Source organism: Perna viridis, chromosome 3, assembly GCF_037379345.1.
Source record: "Perna viridis isolate PV_CMFRI_1.1 ecotype Kerala chromosome 3, ASM3737934v1, whole genome shotgun sequence".
In the NCBI taxonomy this organism is placed as follows: Eukaryota; Metazoa; Mollusca; class Bivalvia; order Mytilida; family Mytilidae; genus Perna; species Perna viridis.
Genome location: NC_142447.1, coordinates 29,994,885 through 30,015,253, shown reverse-complemented (window position 1 = coordinate 30,015,253; position 20,369 = coordinate 29,994,885). Strand labels below are relative to the sequence as shown.

General features: G+C 33.2%; 1 protein-coding gene across 6 annotated transcripts in view; it reads left to right on the top strand.

Annotated features, from left to right (window-relative positions):
* Positions 1-20,369, top strand: part of LOC148621808 (small conductance calcium-activated potassium channel protein 1-like) — an 89,538-nt gene that overhangs the window by 24,631 nt on the left and 44,538 nt on the right. For 4 of the 6 annotated variants that reach the window (XM_088576544.1, XM_088576545.1, XM_088576541.1 and 1 more), the window contains exon 2: positions 9,257-9,375. The gene's annotated coding sequence lies outside the window, so the exon portion shown is untranslated. Of the gene's footprint in view, positions 1-9,256; positions 9,376-13,850; positions 13,906-16,844; positions 16,985-20,369 lie in introns of those variants that run through there. The other 2 variants (XM_088576542.1, XM_088576543.1) reach the window with 2 other exon arrangements.

Below are 20,369 nucleotides of genomic sequence, written 5' to 3'. Positions count from 1 at the left end.
TTTAGCCTCCTGTGGCGAAGCGCAAATGTTCCTACTCCTATCGAATACCACAGCAGGGTTCTTTAACGTGCGAGGAACGTGGCATCTTTCCCAACACGGTGCACCACTATGGTTTGCGATCAGGTTTTCCGTATTATAGCCTGACAACCCCAGCATGTAACACGCCAGGGGTACCCCATTCCACCACCTGGGGCACACATCCCAGTTGCTCTGTGGGCAGAGCGTCTAGCCCCCGGCTAGGTTTCTGAGCACTATTTAGTCGCCTTATACAACAAGCTTAGCGCTGCTGCAGGCCTATTCTTTTAACACCCGGACTTGCACGGGGCTTATCTAGTCTGAGTTGCGGAGGTTTTATCATTTGTTGTTTCTGTTTATTATGGTGTTAATTTGAATATCGGCTATAGCTACTTTTAGTGAAAATTGGCGCCATACCAGATTTATCGACGACGATGAAACCTCCGATTGGTTTATAATTTTATTATATTTTTGAGTAGTCTGTGGAGAAGTCCATTAACCTTGTTTGCTAATTCAGGGAAATCCCAGAATCCATGCAGTCAGATTATATATTGAAAGTGATTAGCCCAACATTTCACATATCTTGAGCTGAATAGTACTTTCTCGCTTTCCTATAAAAATTGCCCGACAAATTTAAAGTTATTACGTTCATTATTTCACGTACTGTTAATCTCGATCGTTCTTTATTCATCTTGGATGGGCGCGTTTCTACATCCTTATCGTAATAAATTTGTGTTTGTGCAGTTCACTTTTTGCTGGGTAAGTACATAATGGAATTTTGTGTTATGTAAATGAGGTGATGACATTGAGCGATTCTTGAAAATGTGATATTATTTTCGCGTTGATAATAAAACACTACAGTTACACTTCAGAAATTGACGTTTTAAAAATCTGTGTGAGGTGCTTCGTCATTTAATTCTGTATCATTGCCATTCAATGTATTAATTCATACGTTATTCTGTGGCTTGTCGAAGTTTCACGAATATTTGAACTTATATCTATTTAAAGCTGTATAAACTTAAAGAAAAATGGGTTATATTACCTCAAGTATAGATACCATCTTAAAATTTATATGGACGCAACCATGAATTTATCAATCGTTATGGTAATCCCATCATAAAGAGAGATTTATTCAGCCAGCTTGTCAAATTCACCATTCTGAATATGTAATAGTGAAAATTTTAAAAGTCCTGATAGACAGTTCAGCGTTGGTTTAGCCAAGAAATTTATTCCATCGGTGAAGCTTGTTCATCATCAAAATATTTTTGTTGAGCTCGGTTTCTTTTCTCTGTGTTTTTCATTTTACTTTTTTGTGATGTTCATTGATTTTATCTTCATTTTTCTTTGCTTATACTTCATCCTTGGGAAAATAAATTTTAATTTCGCTAAACGTGCTATACTACCGAAGATATTGCAATGCAAAAATAAAATAAGTTTTAGATCGACAAAATATCTACCCATTTTAAATTTTAGCTTGAAAACAATGTCCCCAGTATCTATAAGATCTTATTGTATGTTTGAAGCTACAATTGATCCCATAATGTTCTTTTTACGAATGAACAAAATATCTACACCATACAGTTTTACATGACTTATTGTTCCCTTCATTTCAGTTTTGATCTTTTAGGCATACTATAACAAAAGTGATGGTTATGGTGAGCCTTTCTTGTTTATCTGTTTTTTTAAATTTTTTGTTGTTGTTATAGTTATCTGTGCGTTTAGTCTATGCTATATATGTGTCATTATAAAACGTTTCCAAATAGAATAAGCCGTTTACGTTGGGTTTAGCGTATATCTAGCTATTTGGTTTTTCTCATGATCTCGAGTCATACACATGTTTCAATAGCATCCATAAATGATTGCTAACCTTGTAATTCTTTGTCATAGTCTGAAGTGCCAAAGGGTCAGTAGGTTAGTTAATGATTAATTCGTCTGGATCATGATTTAATTTTCGATGATTGACAAGACTGTCTTGGCAGGTAAAAGACACAAGAGAATTGTGTAATATCTTCTAGTGTGGTCCCTTACCATTCTAGACAATTATAAAGATACATGTGTATTCGGTACCTCGCGGTTCGTGGTTTTACAAATAACGTATATAAGCTGGACAGTACAATACATTGTGTTCTTCTTGCTGACATGAGGACGGAATGGTTTTAAAATGTGTAATATAAATATTTTATTATCTTCGCAATGATTTAAACGCCACATGATGTTTATGGCATGATCATAGGAACATAGTAAAAAATTATCCATAATTGCAGTTTGTTTTATTAATAACCGACAAAAACAAACGTAAATTTACTGGCCTAACTTACATTACAAAATCTATCATTCTCATATGTTACTATTCTCAAGTGTGCATTTGTAATTGAACTTGCGTATCAGAGCAGAACCTACTTTTAACTGCTGATAATTATTAAAAGCACGTTTTGCATTCTAACGATACCTTATTTATCGATTTTATGCCAACATAGGAGAAATAACCGTGGCGAAAATAATACAGTTTCATAAATCTCCAGTCATGCATTGAAATAGAGTTGTCGTTCTTTGACCATTTGAAATAAGTCAAGTGAAAAAGTTCATAATATTGTAAAAAAACATTAATGTTATAATTTGAACACATTTTCATGTCATCAAACTATATAGTATTGTATAATGTTTAAATAATGATACGCGTAATTACAAAATTACCAAACTCATAATTATATATCGGAGGAAAATATCAATACATGAACTGCCAAAGGGGAAAATGAAAGTTGCCACTATTTTCCTGACTGGATGTAGGTACTTCAACATGTTATGTTAAGTTATAAACCAGGTTTTGTTGGTAAACAAGCTTTCAGTTTCCATATTGGCCATAAAAGTTCCGCCCCATGCAGGTCCGGGTGTCAAAAGAATAGACCTGCAGCAGCGCTAAGCTTGTCGTAAAAGGCGACTAAATAGTGCTCAGAACCCTAGCCGGGGGGTTGGGCGCTCTGCCAACAGAGCAACTGGGATGTGTGCCCCAGGTGGTGGAATGGGGTACCCCTGGCGTGTTACATGCTGGGGTTGTCAGGCTATAATACGGAAAACCTGACCGCAAACCATAGTGGTGCACCGTGTTGGGAAAGATGTCACGTTCCTCGCACGTTAAAGAACCCTACTGCGGTATTCTCCCGGATTAGGAACCACAGGAGGCTAAATTGCCCGACCCTACCCATCTCTCCCTATTTCCAGTGGCAATCAAAATTTGTCGACCCCATTGTCCTTGCGTCCCATCCCTTTTTCATTTCATCATTTCATGTTCATTTTATCATCAATTTCATGTTCATCGTCTGAATATAGCTGAAATATTGCTGCTCGGACGTTAAACCCCAACAAACAAACAAACAAACATAAAAGTTCCGCTGTAAGTTTGAGCTGTGTACACACAAGTCAACAGTTCTGAATACTGGTACACACGTTGTGAATACTGGTACACACTTTGTGAATACTGGTACACACGTTGTGAATAATGGTACACAGGTTGTAAATAAACTAGAAGGATACCATATCTCTAAACGTGTTTAATATATTTTGTTCACATTAGGTATCCATTACACTCCATATATGAGAATATGATATGATTAAAGCTATTGTTTTGCGTAATTGTCTGCAATAGGATATCCTATGACGTTATTTGTTATTCTATATACACCTGTCGACAAGTATTGCTCGATTTAAATGTTTTGTATTTTGAATGTTGTGTAATTGACTATACATATTATCTTGTTATTAATGGACAATCATTTATAAATGTACAAAATGATTTTATCGATAGTCATCCTTCCATTTCATACAAACATGGTTTAGAAATAAATAGAAATATCATAATGAAAAATATAGTTTTTAACAAATTACTGAAGGATTTATATACATTACCTGCCAAACTAGTAAAGTTAGAAAATATTTTAGATTGAAAAGTAAATATTGTTATATCTGAGCACATACCAATCGATATTTCATTTTATTTTCAAAAAGAAAATTAGAAAACCTTCTAATTGTTACCCTAACAGACTCAAGACCATTGACATTATTTAACACTATAAACTGTTGTTTCACGTTCACAATATGTATCATATATTTGTTTTTCAAAAGAAAGATACACAGAGGAACATAGGGTATGCTTATAGGCAGAAACTCTTGTAATTTAGAAAAAAAATGTTCAAATGTTTTAACATTTAACTAGAAATTTAAAAAAGACCTCTGAATCCTATGGTGTACTGTTTTGAGCAGACATATATTCTTAAAAGGTCTGCTGTAATTGTTTTCCTTTTTTTATTCAAACAATCATTGATTTATTGATTATATTTATCGTTTCTCACCCATGGAATATTATGTAATATCATAATATTATAAATCTCGTAACGTCATCTGAATCTACAAATATAGAGTGTGTCTCTTTTACTTTGTTTGTTTTTCTTAAACGGTTTGTTTTGATTTTTTTAGCTTAAACATCTAGTTAGGTTTTAATACTATACCTTGACTGCGTATTCACCATACAAAAAGTAATGTCAAACTAACAAAAAAACCCTATTTTCATTTTAAAAATAAACTTGATTTGACAACTAAGTTCTAAGCAGAATTTGATCTTCATTGTCTTCATTGTCTTGATTTTTGCTGGAGTTACTGTTTTATGTGATGTTCGTAACTAATCTCTGAATGTCGATTCTTTTCTTTCAAACCTTTTGATATGGTATTTACATGCATTTAAACGCCTTCACATTCAAAGGCATGTGGTTTTAGTTCGAAAGTGAGTAATATATTCATCTTTCCTCCACTTTTTATTGAAATTGTCTGGACATAAGAAAAGGTAAAGATCAGTTAGATTTTAATAATTCATAGGACTGAACAACACTTCCGGTAGACATTTATATAGGTTTGGTTAATGTTATCCATTGTGATATTTTCATTTTCATTTAAAATGAAACTTTTGCCTTTTATCGTATGTTATCTCCTTGAAGAGTCACTATTTTAAGAAATTATCGAAAGTAGCCTAATCTTGAATCTCTATAGACTTCATGTTTGAGTGATGAATTACCATTTCATTGAAATGCCTACTTGGACACTATCCATAAAACAAATTCCCAATCTAATTTGTTGGATTTGCAGAACCTTTGGCTTATCAGTGAGACTGCAGGGCAAAACTCAATATTAGAAAATGTCTTTCGCTTCAAATTAATCGTAAAAACCTTTCATACATATGAAGATTAAAAACGAAGTTCAAGTGAAATAAGGAGACAACCTTATTATAAATCTATGGTTTCTTTTGTAGAAAGAAAAGACATATAGGATCGACAGCTTACAATAGATTCCATCAAATCATTACTCAATTAGGTTCAATCAATACACAGACTAATTGTAAATCCTACAAAACCAAATTTTCTTCTGTAAAAGAAAACGATTTTCCCTGAATAAGCTTCAGAAAATTTCATTAGTGGAAGATGTCTGCAGAAAAGTATAAATAATAAGTTGTTTACGTATTAGTCGGAATTTCTATCACATTTACTATTCACCAAAGACTTGCGAATTGTTCAGTTCAGTTTTAAAACTCAGGTAAAGACAAATTGTCAAATAAACTATATATTATGGTTCTAATGTGCTTATGTATTTATAAATAATGTTTTGATTTAAAGAATTTCCAATGAGAATATACTTTTGTACATTAAATAGAAAACATTGTCGTATTTGGTATTCAAGTACTTGAGTTTCACAACCCTTAGTTTGCATTGATCATTCTTTCTTCAGGGAAATTTTCGTTGTTTCCTGCAGTCACTGCATAAATTGCGTCCTATTAACATCCCAGATTTGCAATTAATGTTTTCATTTGGAACAATTGTTTTCCCATCTATCAGTGACAGTTAATTTCCCAAGGGGATATGCCAAAGCTTACGTTTGAACGTCAGGTATAAAATCCCAATAACTGTTTCATACGAGTAAAGCACATGAAGCGTCAGTTTTTTAATTATAGTTCTCGTTGGAATTATTTGTAGTGTTGTGATACACTTGAAAATAAATAGGTTTTTTTTACTTTAAGGCAAGCATCCTTTATCTCATAAATTATACTTTTGGTTACAAGTTAAGGAACACTTAACAGAATGCTGCCAGTGTACTTTTCTATTCAACTATATAGTTTTGCTTTTCAACTTTGACAATTATCAAGTAGAACTGGAAATAATTCATTTTTTCGCAAATGCATGCCAAGAACTAGAGCGATTATGGAGATTGGTTTGAAGTCCATTGGTTGCAAGCATAACAATTATTTTTTTTAAATACCTTCAACATTCATTTTTTTCTTACCCTTCTATACGTTTTACAGGAATAAAGCCTGTCCCAGATTTTGAAGTGGTTCCGAACCGAAACATTTTTCACATTCATTGATTTGTGATTTAGACAGTTCGGTTTACGAATTTTAATTGGTTTCAAATATTTACTTCTAAAAACGTTATAGTATTCCATTGGTTATTGACATGTGCAAGTGATAAATTACGAAGATATAGACTAACTTAATAAAAATATATGACAGCTCAGTTGACCTTTACTCATGACTGATTACATGTATGCATGAAGGACCACAATATTTAATACTACATAAATAAAAGTAATAATAAAACTATCGCTCATCATGGGCTAGGCCCTCTGCCCACAGAGCAATTGGGTTGTGTGCTCCAGATGGTGGAATTGGGTATCCCTGGCGTGTTACATGCTGGGGTTTTCAGGCTATAATACGGAAAACCTGACCGCAAAGCGTAGTGGAGCACCGTGTTGGGCGAGATGCCACATTCCTCTCACGTTAAAGAACCCGGCTGTGGTGTTCGATAGGAGGAGGAACATTTGCGCTTCGCCACAGGAGGCTAAATTGCCCGACCCTAACCATCCCTCCCTTTTTCTTATGGCAGTCAAAATTTGTTGACCCTATTATCCTTGTGTCCCATCCCTTTTTCCATTTCATCATTATTATTTCATTTTATCATCCCATTTCATGTTCATCGCCTGAATATAGCTGAAATATTGCTGCTCGGGCGTTAAAGCCCAACAATCAATCAATCAAAACTATCGCTCAGGTCGCAAATCGGAAAGATATATTAAGGAGGTAGACCTAGGGTAAGGGACATAACTCTTTAAATCATTTATATGTTTGTATCATATTCAATTTCACCAAAGCGTATCAAGCTTTCATTTGAAAGAGGATGAAATCTGTCCAAGTTACTTTGATGCTTACATGAGATTGGTGTAAAAAGGTGAATGCAAACGTTCGAGTTGCTCATTTACTTTTGTTACTATGTAAGTATTATTTCAGTTACTTTATGTTCTTTGTTGTGTAGTCTAGTCTTTGTCCCTGGATTGCATTCTTTTTATTTCCGCTGGAATCTTGGTTCCTCGATTACTTTTCCAATGATTTGTACAAGTTGTGTCCCTTACCCTAGGGCTACCTCCTTAAGTGATGTAAACTTGCAAAATCAAGGATAAATTGGAAAAAAATAAAATTAGTCACTCTGTTCCTGATTTGGTACAGGCATTTCAAAGTAGAATGGTGTGTACATGTAAAACCAGGTTTTGTGGCTAGTTAAACTTCTCGCTTCCATAGTGGCCATAATTATTCCGGTGTAAATTTTCGCTATGCACAAAGAGTCAAAATTGGGAAAACTTACATATCTGTCCATATTTAGAATCTACATATATATATTTCTGCGTCTTCTTGGACTCATTTTTAGCGTTGACTTCGTTAGTGGTTTGAATTTGTAGCACTGGGGTAGTAAATATGTAGTTATAACACTACATTAACTTTCTCAGGACAATATCAACGTCCGACTAAGTGACTTATGGAATAACTTTTTATCATTGTGCGTTCTGTCATCCGTCGTTTAGCCATTAATCTATATCGTCAGTACTTCTTGTATTTTAGAAGTTGAGTGTTTCAGTTGAGTGTGAACGGATTTTCAAAATCACGGTAGACCATTGTTATCAGTTCTTACAAAAACATTTTGTCGGAATGTAATGACTAGCCTCGATAGAGCCTTGTAATTATCTGAATGTAAATTTTCATGAGGTCTTAGTACATATGTATTTTAATGAAATTTTATCGATTTTTTCTTGAGTACGAAGAGGTGATTTTATTCATTTCACTCTTTACGTTTTTTTGCTTTTTTTTGTTATCAACATAAAAAGTCTTTTGTCACCTTATGAACGCTAAAATAAACTTATTTCGAAAAGCCTTATGAGGACGCCCTTTTGTTCCATAAGCTTCATTTTAATTCCTACATATTCATTGGTGCTTGTATAAAGGATAATTCAGATAATTTCAAATCTATTTTTATAATTTTATTTTTCTCTCAGTAATTATTGATTACAATGTAGAGAGTTTTAACTTTATGACATATGCGATGGTTCCTAATTTCTCATATATTTCATTTCATGTCTATACTACTTATGCTAAACACCAAACAGAAGGGTTTAGATTAAGGCCTTGTTACTTCAAAAGTATTGTTACTTAAAATTTACATTATTCTCATTCACAACTTTGATCACTTTTCAGTTTTCATTTATTTCAAATGTAAGTTACAGGGTTAATACATAAATATGATCCGTAACCTTTTTAAGTGTATAGGAGATGCTAAGAACATATTTAAAATGTGTATGTAGTTGATGACGTCAAAATTTCGACGCTTTATATTCCTCGACGCAGCACGAGAATATATTGCACACTAACTTTATCCTTGCTTTCTCTAAAAAATCATAAGTTTCATATGAATTAAGTTTTTAAAATATTATTTTTGTAAGTTTTTACTTTTTGATTCAAAGTATTCCTTGGAGAAGATCAGTACATTTACAAGTTCGAAGGTGTAAACATTTGGGAAATTTTTAAGGTCCATTTCATATTCAACGGAAGGCGGCTGTTGACAGTATATTATAATGTAATAGTTTCTGTTGTGTCAGATTCATCGAACATGCCAAAATGTGTTCTGGTTGGATGCCTTCATATGCTTAGTACGGTACGTACATTGATGCATTAGTGAAAGAAGTTTTATATCTTCATAGTGCCCACAAGTCATAACTAAGGAAAATTAGCTATAATGAATCGTTACACTTATTCCATGTGATGTAAACAAATTTGTTTTATTTCCTGAATACTATGAACTGTCAGTGTTGTTTTTATATTACACGTTATAGACCATGTTCCTGTGTAATCTTCTTGTCTGTTTTGTTTTCTTTGCCTTAGGGAAAAGGATTGAGTGTTGGCAACAGGTAGTCAAGAAACTCCATTTAGATGTTAGATTAATACCACTATTTTACTCTCGCAGTGATAAACCAGATGCAGGACAATGGAGGATATTCTAGGTAAGTGTGATGAACTTATTTTTCTTTTCTTTTCTTTCTTTTTTCTTTTTTTTTTTTTTTTTTTGGGGGGGGGGTTGTTTTTGTTGCTTTTTTGTAGCTATTTTTTTTAATATTTCTGCTCGAATTATGCATATATGTTTTGTCTCTTGTATAAATGCTGCTTTGCTGTCTGTTGTAAGTACTTACAGTCTGTAGATTTTTTTTTAATGTAATTCGAAATAAAATCTTAAAAATAACTTAAAACCCCTTTTTTTGGTTTGTTTTGTTTTGTTTTGTTTTTTTTTCGTTTACATCAATATTGTATATAACATAACAATGATACGTCCGGCATCACTTGCAAAACTTAAAAGGGATCACGAATATCTGTTTTGAAGAAGGATTTTATCTTCCTTTTGTGACAACCAAGTTTCAGACGAAGCCACACGCATGTTCTTCCTGAAGTTGTAATGTCGCTTAACGTTAAGATAACAACTTTGTTTTAACTCGTGTCGCTGCTTGGTCCTCTGGATGATTCTCGTTACATTCTGACAGAATTTCATTATAAGTCTTCAGAAGATAGGACCATTATTACAATTGTTTATACAGTTACACTGTTTTGTGATTTCATTTTGAGACAAGTTCTATAGATATAAATTATAGCATTTTTTACTTCATAGAAGATTGACATACTACCTTCTAGACTAAGTATTTTTTTTCAATTAATGTCTTAAAACAATTATAATTCAATGGGATGATATTTAAATGCAGCAAAGAATGTTGGTTAAAAAGTTCGGGTAGTGTTCGTACCAAAGTATAGGATGTAACTTATCAACACTTAGGATAACAATGGAGTGCGTTCGCACCCACGTGTCACCGATGTTGGTGCTTGAAAATACCAACTGACATCCCTTAATCACTCAACATATGATTTGTGTACAATGAAATGATAGGTAAATATCAGTTAATTCTGTCAATTATGACGTTCTAAATCCTTTTATACTAATTTCATGGAAAACAAATCGCAAAATCAAAAGAAATTACAAAGCCCTGTCTGTATAATTGACAACCTATATCCGTATCTCAGCTCAACAAAAGCTGATTTTAGTGTATAATAACTGTCGCCGGCAATCACTGTCGTGCACTGACAGGGATGAATAAAATTGTCTCCGTGTCCATTCATCGTCTGTCGTTTTGGTACCGTTCAGGTGTAAGGTGCGACAACCATTGGTTAACCGAGTTCAGCGGTAATGAACGTTACTATACGGGAAGGATCCAAATGACCGCTAATAGAGAAAACCACTTAATGTTAACACATTTGTCTTAAAATGGAAGTTCTGACGCAGTTCTTTAGTATAAAAGAAATACACAATTACTATATTATAACTACCTTTCTCAACGCATTCTTTGTTATATGCGCATCTGGTGTTTAATGATATGGGATCTTTGACATACTTGTAACACTAAAACCTAAGCAACTTTATTATTCCAAGGAGAACGGAAATTACATGATGAAAATACTCACACTCACATATATATAGATATTTTTATTAATGTAATTTATGAATTGGTGTTTCCATTATGATCCTAAATTGAACTGGATTAATTGCAAAATTCTGTGAAAAAAAAACATAAAAAATAGGATCAATATCATAAGATAGGAACAAACAATAATGACAAAAATTAACACGGATTCCCTATCAGTGATGCGAAAGAAGGTTGCAAGTTAATCGTTCAATATCGTAAATTTTAGAAATAAATATTCCTTATGTTTCGAAACTGGATACTGTTGATAGTCTTCAATCGATTAATTTACCTTCCAAATGTCAAATCAAGCCGTGAATTCAATAAATTTTCTGTAACATACCTCTTGTAAGGAAACTGAACTAGTCAAACGTATTGCTATTCTGATCTTTTTCTATAGCAAAGTAAATTAATTTTAGAGTTTTGTAAACAACTTTTCAATCTTTTAGATCGTACATGTCTATTCTGTACAGGTTTCTGTACACATACTCCCACTTTTGTGAATAAGGGTAACAACAAAATTACCGAACACTAATCCATTTCATAATCAAGTCAAGTCCAAAATAAATCTGGCAGCTGGTACCGCAATGGTCCTGATTTGGTATGTGCACTTCAGACGAAATGGTGGGTTAAATCTAGGTTTTACAGCGCGTTAAACCTCCCTCTTTCATTGCGGCGTGACTATACCAGTGGTGATTTAAAAGCATTTGCATGCTATTGTCATAATCGGTAAATCAGCGGTCACATCAGCACAAAGAATATTTTACAAAAAAAAAACAAAAAAAAACAATCATTACTCATTGTTTTAAAAGAAACTGAGTATTTTTCAACTTAGGACTGATATCTAAAAGAGAATTTTGTAAGAGACCTATTAAGACGCATTTCCCCAAACGCCTGATTCTGAAAGATATAAACGTGCTCATACTGACTACGTAACTTACCTTGTTTTTTTTTTTCCTATTTACGTCGAGCTTTTCTTTTCTTTCAAGTGACACTGGCCATTAGACATAATGGTTGATTATGATATCAATAATATCGACAAAAGACCCTTCGAGAAATCAACATACACGTCATTCGTGCAGTAATTGATGCCTTAATATTTTAAGTAAAAATCAGTTTAACAACCATGTTCTTAATTTGCCTCTTCTATGTCAGGGTTTGTTAATGCAAACACTTTCTAATTATCACACACAACAGTGAACACCATGAGTCGTCATTGTTATATGTACTGTATAATTATACTATATACGTTGGTATCGTCTTATAAGATTATTTATAAGCCTTATGCAGCTGTTCTTCTGCACTGGACACCTCAGTTGCCAGGGCCAGATCAAGCCACTTCGAAAGGGAAAGGAGTCAGCGCAGGGTCCTCAGAAAAAGGCGGTGCTATGACATATTTGTCATTTTTTGTCAATTTTACACATGAAAATGATAAATTTTACAATAAAAAGGGGATGCCAACCCCCTGCACCCCCTCTGGTTCCGCCACTGGTTGCGCTTCCTTACGCACCGTCCCTTGATGATTTCTGCAGATAAAAAACTGTATGTTACTCAAATGATTCAAAGTTGGACTGTCCAGATGTGTTCTTTTCGAATTACCGTAGGTCGATAGCTTATTTGTTTATATTTTTATTATTATATAATTTTTGTCTGCATCAGACAGGAATGCATCGATAACTATTGTGCGTTATTAAGCACTGTCCCTTGATGTATCTTGCAGATAAACAACTAAAATAGTGTCGATAGTAGCATGAAGGATTAACCTCAATATTGATCAGTTTATAAGCACTTACTAGGCTGGATAACAATGTTTAGTTCCTATGCCCAAGGTCTCACTGTCAGATAAAATAAACTATCATATGAATGGTCACTTGTTTAAATGCTATAATTGTATACATACTTGTACTCAGTCTTCATACATATATCTGTGTATTAAATCATTAAAGTTGTTTTGTCATTGGCCCTGTATGCACATAATTGGTACAATAAAATACTTTGACATTTGAACTTTATATTAACACAATAATAGTGCAACAGTCTAGAGAGAAAATTAAGAAAATGATGTGCTTGCATTGTCACTGATCTAATCATGGATCTAAGTGGAGCAGTTTTTTTTTTTAAGTAATGACGACCTAATCAGCGTTTAAATCCGATGACTATATAATGGTTGTATGCTTTATTGTCACGAATCGGCTTCAGTTTCCAATTAACGCGAACGTAAATCCTTAACGGTATTACTCACGAACAATTTAAGAAAAAAAATACCATGCTGTTCTAGCAGAGCATTTGGTACCATGTGACACAGTCCGATCGGATGGACTCGGGGACAAAAGACCTTTTCGCGGCTTGCTATATAGCGAATTGAAAACACAATTTTACATCATACAACTAAAAGCAAATACACGATGATACTCTACAGAAAAGGCGTATATATGATACCTTTGTAGGTTGTCATAAAATGCAAAAGCATGAGATGAAATGTATTGTATTTTTCGTTTGAGTAGACTACAGATAGGAACATTAATCCGATAATAAGTTACGTAGAAATGCTTGATACTTTTCATAATCTTTGGATAAGATTTATGAAATGACTCGCCAACTGTTCTAATTTACAATATATCTAGATCAACGAAAACTAATTTGACTTTGCATACCAGAGTAGGGGTTCAAAACCTAATTACAAAACGTTAATTCTTACATCTGATTAACTTTATCAGCAGACCTAGATATGCATCTTAAGTATTTTTTAGTCCAAAGGCATGGCTAATGTGAAGATATAACTCTTTTAATTATGTTTAATGCATATTAAACAGCATAAAGTAATATAATATGACCTACCTTCAATGTTAAAAAACAAAGGATTAATCAGATAATCCAAACTGTTGAAATATTTTGATGAGCCGTCCAAAGTGCACCCAATGATTTGGAATGATAATGAGTTTTAATATTAAATCTTTTGTTACATATATGAGTATGAAATCTGAAGACAAATAAAACATTTGTGTACTTCCATTTGGACATGCTATAGAGGTAAGACCTTTTACTTTTCCTTCAACAAAGCAAATGAAGTTTACTGACAATTTTCCCATTTTTGCATTGCATATGATATGACTGTGTTTTCCCATTTGTGTATTGCATATGATATGACTGTGTTTAACGAAATAAATGAGGAATTTCTAAAACTGCCAACTCAACGGAACTGGAACACTAGTCTCGGTTATTATTTAACCAAATATAAGAAACATTGTAAGAATTTGTCTCGTTTATCAGTGAAAGTACTCCCTGGTTATTTCAGTGATGCACAGATACTATGGCTTCCCAACCTGCGAGTCAAATACAATGCATACCACAGCCCTTCTCTGATACATCTTTTATGGCTTCCAAAATTCTTTGTAGTAAATCTATTAAGCACGTGTCGTAAGGTCGTTGCTATTCATTAGTGATAACAAATAGAGAGGGAAAAGACCGGATATTAATCATTCCAGATTTCTTCAGATAATCTGAAAGAGTGATTTACAATGTCATTTCCGTCATGAAAATTAGATAATGATAACAAAATATAGTAAGTCACATACTTTATTGTTCTGAAATATGATTTTACTTAAGATGAACAATGCATATTGATGAATTATGGATAATGTTATAAATTTTAAATAAAACAACGCTGACGGTTGAACTCAGAGTCTTCCGTGTACTGTGCGGCATACTAGAAGCGCTATGCATTTAAAGAAATTATCGGTATCTTGTGACCCAGACTCCAAACTAGAAGCATGGTCTGTTCTTTAGAGTAAGCAGTGGCTGGTCCAGCGATTTTGAAAAGGGGTTCCAAAGAAATAGTGGTCCAGGCTATTATGATTTACATTAGAACCCCTTGCTCATTTCGAACATTTTGCGATGAATTTAAAAAATCCAACAAAATGGGGGGAGGGGCGGTCAGCCCCCGGACTCCCATGAACATGCCATATAATTAGCGCACTGACTTTTCTTTGTTTTTTTATCCTAGCGTTTGTTAGACATGACTTACTTCGGTTCCATTCAATTTATCATAACCATATTTTTTTAAATATCTATTTTGACTGAAAGGTATGGAGTGTCCGTATCCAATTTGATTATCAGGTGTACTAGGTAGTTTATTTGGCACATTCATTAGTATACATAGCCAACAGACAATTTACGCTTGAAAAATCTATGAAAATAACGATCGACTGATGCCATTACTTCATCTAACACACCGACATAGAGTGCCCTTTTCTATAATGTCTTTTCTCTTTTTATCGAACTTGAACTTTAACGAATGTCATAACTAGTGTCTTGCAAGAGCAAGAACAGCTCACCCATCCAGAGCACATAAGTTCACCTTCGTTTTCACTTGAGTTTCAGTTATTAGTTTTTTTTTATCTGTGTGTACTTTTTGGTTCTTTTGTGTTGTGCGTATTTATCGTGAGTTAATTTTGACGTTCCATGGTAATATTTTTCTTCTTGACCGGCCGATAGACCTTGTTCTAAAATTTCATAAGATGGGATTGAAAAGTATTTCAGTATCTCTTATTTTTTTTTTATTTCTGTAATCTGTAAGTATAACATGACCCTCCGTGCTAAGTGTTTGTCTTCTTGAAACAATTTGTTTTATTGGCCTATATCTTCAAAAATTTTAGAGGAAAAATCGATCTGAAAATGGTTACATGTTCTTTTTACGTTTGCAAACACTCAAATTATTATCACATTTAGATTATAGCACGTTTTTAATTCCAGATGTAATTCTACTGACGAGGCATTTTTGATTAGCATACTCCTTGTCGACCCTTGTAATTAAAGAATCTAAATCTGACTTTATGTTGACTGATGCTGTTATGTTAAAGGAAGTAATCAATCTGTATTATGATGAAATCGATGATCACTGATACTGTTACGTCACAGTCAGAGGTCATCCGGGATATGCCCATTTATTTCAAATGATGTATGGGATGCAGTGTGAAGGGTAAATCATCACATAAATCAATGACAAAGTAAAAAGAAATTCAAATCAAAATGTCGTCTGTCTTACCGATATAAAAATTTATTCCTAAAACATATTCTGCCGACGATCTTGTTTTGATCTATGGTTTGTTAAAAACAAATGAATTACTCGCTATTGATTCATCTAGACCAATAATACCAAAACACACTCTTTAATGCTTAAGTTGTTCCTACTTATGTTGTAATTCCACTTTTGTGGAACTTGTTCATGTGTATCTTGCGAAAAAAAAATTGACTAAAGGGCCGAAAAACTTCCTGCCACCAAATTTTTTGTTACATTCCAACGAAGTTCTTCTTTCTTTAAATATTATATTTTTTTTTGTGGATAATTTCGTTTTAACATGCAGTAATATCGTCGTGTTGCCGTCTCTTCAAATGGCAATTATTTCTTTAAAAAAAAAACCACATTTACAGTAACCAGAACTTGACCAAATATTGTCGATATCTTTTTCATTTTTTTTGGCTCCTTTCGTAAGCAACAATGCGTGTCTTTGATACATGCTTAGAAGACATACATGTTAAAAGTAAGAAAAATGTATATTGATTAATCTGTTGCATGTCACAATCAGAACAATCCTACATACATTGTATTTTCTTATTATTATTCCAATTGTTTGATAATAGAAAATAATTAGTCGTGAATCTGCAATTGGTTTTCAGACAACTATATATATATATATATATATATATATATAACATTCTAAATTTATTTATCAGCACAAAGCTCGGAATATAGACCATATACGTTGGTATAATTTTACTAAGTAATGACTTAATGCGTGATACTAATACAGTCCTTGTTCAATAAAATGTCGTCTGAAGACTATGCAAGTTCTTTGGCCATCACGATTCATCGCGCTAAAGCTAAATATATGTGAACTCAAAAGAGCCATTTTCTCCTTTACTGATTTTTTTTTGCAGAAACTGTGCCAATTGGACTTTTTTTTGCCCTGTACTTTCTGTCCCGCACCCACCGGTTTCTGTTTCCCAGGATGGATTTTGATAAAACTTACACAGATAAAAGCTTGTATGACAAGAAAGGCTATTTTGATTTTTTATAGAAATAGCTTTGGCTACTGATTTTTTATTCAAAGTGAGTAAATATGCTGTTACAAAGATTCGTAACTGCATGCCAACATTCCCACAAGCTAACCATGAGCGTAAATGTTAAAACAGGTAGAAACTCACAGGATGTCGCTAAAACTGTATGAATTAAGGACATTCTTTTTTAAACAGCACAGTGAAACTTGTATAGAACCTTTGATTAAACATTGGCATGTCATGACACCATAAGTTTCTCCAGTCGAATCAGAGACACAGTCAGTTTTCTGTTTAGATAACAATACCCTTTAATGATGACGCTCTTCTGACTTAAAACACGTGTCTTGAACGGATTCAACTTTAAGTTTATATTACTTGGTAATTTGTTCTTAATGATAAAAATTATGAAAATCTTCGTTTTCGAACTTTCTCCCTTCCCCAGACTGATTTCATGGCAAAACATATATTTGGTTTTTCAATGTTCTAACTTGGGTTGTTTTCATTAAATTGCTCTTCTTTTATTCTACCCAAGCCTTCCCCGCGGATGTATATATTGCGCATGTTTAATGACTACCCCGCGGTTAATAAGACCAGGTCTATAAGCCCCTTTTCTTTCATCAAACATTTCAAACTGTTATATTGTTTTAAGTCAAATCAACGAAATATCTTTACCATAACATAACCGTGGGGATTTAATCAAATCAAATATTTCCCGAATCAGCTGTTTACATCAGATATTCCAGTTGCGTTGTTTAATATGTTCCACAGCGGATAAAACACCATCATTATCTCATGGTGGTAATAATACTATGTACAGATACTTTTAAAGATAACAGTTTTCGTTTAACATTATTTTAAAAATAAGGCACAAAACAGATAAAATACCTTCCATGAGCAACACTTTTTATTCTGTAGGGAGATGACAATTAGACGATGTTGCTATAATTTGCTTCTCTGTTTGATAGATGAATTATTTTGAAACTAAAGGCAGCAACAGGAAACTTAAATTCTAACTCTCCCATATCTGTTTAATAAACAAAAAATAGGACAAATTTTCCGAATGATTTTCATCCACTCCAAGATTCTTATCAATACTATTTTGATATCTGATGAGCTAAATAAAAAAAGTATTCTAAGATCTTTTCTCCCTAACATGGAATAAAGGTTGAATAAAAATACAATTAACTTTATTTTAAATACAGAAATTCGTAAAAAGAAATAAAATAAATTTCGTTCAGAAAGTGCTCTGGATAATTAAATTTTCCATATGATAGCCTTTGTAAAGATACTAAAGGGATGTTTAACGTCCTTGACTACTCTTAGAATAAAGATCAGGAGAGAACAAAATTTTTATTAATCAAGCAAGAGTTCATGCTTGAACCGGTCAGTAGTAAAAGGTTGCTTTGTCCATGTACGTACATTATAGCTTACCAAAATCTATACGCGGTGTGATCTTAAATATTTTATTATCTTATTTTTAAATTGTTTGTTGTTTATTGAAGGTTTTGAATGGAACACTGTATACAAAAATCCTAAATATTCCGAAAGACAATTTGGCTACGTACTGCTCGTAGTTTCAAAGATTCGGACAGTCCAGTTTAAGTAGGAGTCGTTACATAATAAGACACGAGGTGATTCATGCATGCCATGGCCAAAATCAACGGAATTCACTTGTATGTCTTATTCCCACTGTTCGTTTGTCATTCGGTTGTAGCGCAAATTAAAATCATGATATGTATTAAAATCGCACTTTACCAGAGTTCTCGTTCTCGATTTGTTCTATTTATTCTTGAGATGAATGTGTGCTTTCTTTTCTTCAAAATTCAGAATACCATGTATATAGTAACATATAAATATGACATATGAAGACCAAAAAGAATCGTTTGTTTGTAGTGTTTTTTCTGCACCAAAAATCACTTTTTCCTTGGCAATGTCTGTATTATATTTGTATTGGTACTCTTAAGCTTATATTATTTGGTCACTGTCTACAGTATTTGGAGTATAATAATCTCCAGCGCCTGTGTAAAATTACAGCAACGAAGACAGTAAAGATTTCTTTACATCATGCTGTATTTAAAACATCGTATAACATGTGAAGTACATCTGTAATTTGATAACAAATCCGAAAAAGCATTCGACGCCATGGGCGGATCCAAAATTTTATAAAAGTGTTGAGAGTTCCGATCTAGAATATTAAAAAGGAGAGTTTCAGACTGTAATTTGCTCATTTTTTAAACAAAATTTGCACAAAATTTACGAATTTTCTGACGAAAGAGGGCTCTCATCCCTTCCCCTAGTTCCACCACTGGGTGATTATTTTGCATATTTTAATCAAAGACTGGAGTCTTTAAAGTCGCTAATCGTCAAATATTCTCTGTCAATGGCTATATATAGATATCAGGGTCCTGATAATATATATGACATATATTTATATAGTCAATTGTAACGAGCCCCTGTGTTTGAATCGGAAAATGGGTAATATTACATAAATTCAATGCTAACTGATCATTTCATCTTTTAATGTAAACTCTCCGTTCTCATACAAGCAAAAAAAAAAAAAAAAACACAGAGACATATGTATGATATTTTTACAAGAGGTACGTTGTAACGATCTTTGTGTCGCTTATGACATTGACCAGGGAACCGGATTAGAAACCAGATTAAACAACTGGCAATGAATATTCTTAGATATCGGGCCGTGTTAATGTTTATGACTTATATAGTCTTGTAATGAGCCCCTGTGTCTAAATCGGAAACTGGGCAATGTTCAATGCTAACCGATCATTTCATGTAAACTTCCCGTTCTCATATAAGCAAGGAACACAAGTAGAACACATGAGTATGCTATCTAAGAGGTACATTTTTATCTCGTATGAAGCTAGAACTATGACGCTATGGCGGTAAACAGGGCACAGATCTACCGCATTACGTGGAGTATAAATATATAATAATGCAAATCAAATGCGAATATAAAGAACTGAAATAACCAGTGCAAGAAGTCGGTAACAATATTAGCGACTTAAAAATCATTTACTAAGTGTATATATGCTGTGATCATCTTTACAATATGTATTTTAATTTCTTTTCGCATATTTGTGTGTCTGTATACGTACAAGTAACATACCGTTACACCTGTCAAATTGCGTTTTGATATTAATTCCGATAAGTGGTACTATATGAACTAACTATATATTTCATGTTATTAACCAGAAAAAGAACATCGATTTTGCAGTCAATTATCGTTTTCCATACTTGTGTTTATCATACCTGTATATCTACACAATATAATAAAAATAGTGCTTCATTTATAAATATGTGAATATGTCATATATAAAAGAGACCATTTCAAACTAAAGTGGCTACAATCGCGATCTTATAACTAATTTTGTGAAACATATGGACGTCAACTGAACTACATGACCATCATTTTAACACGA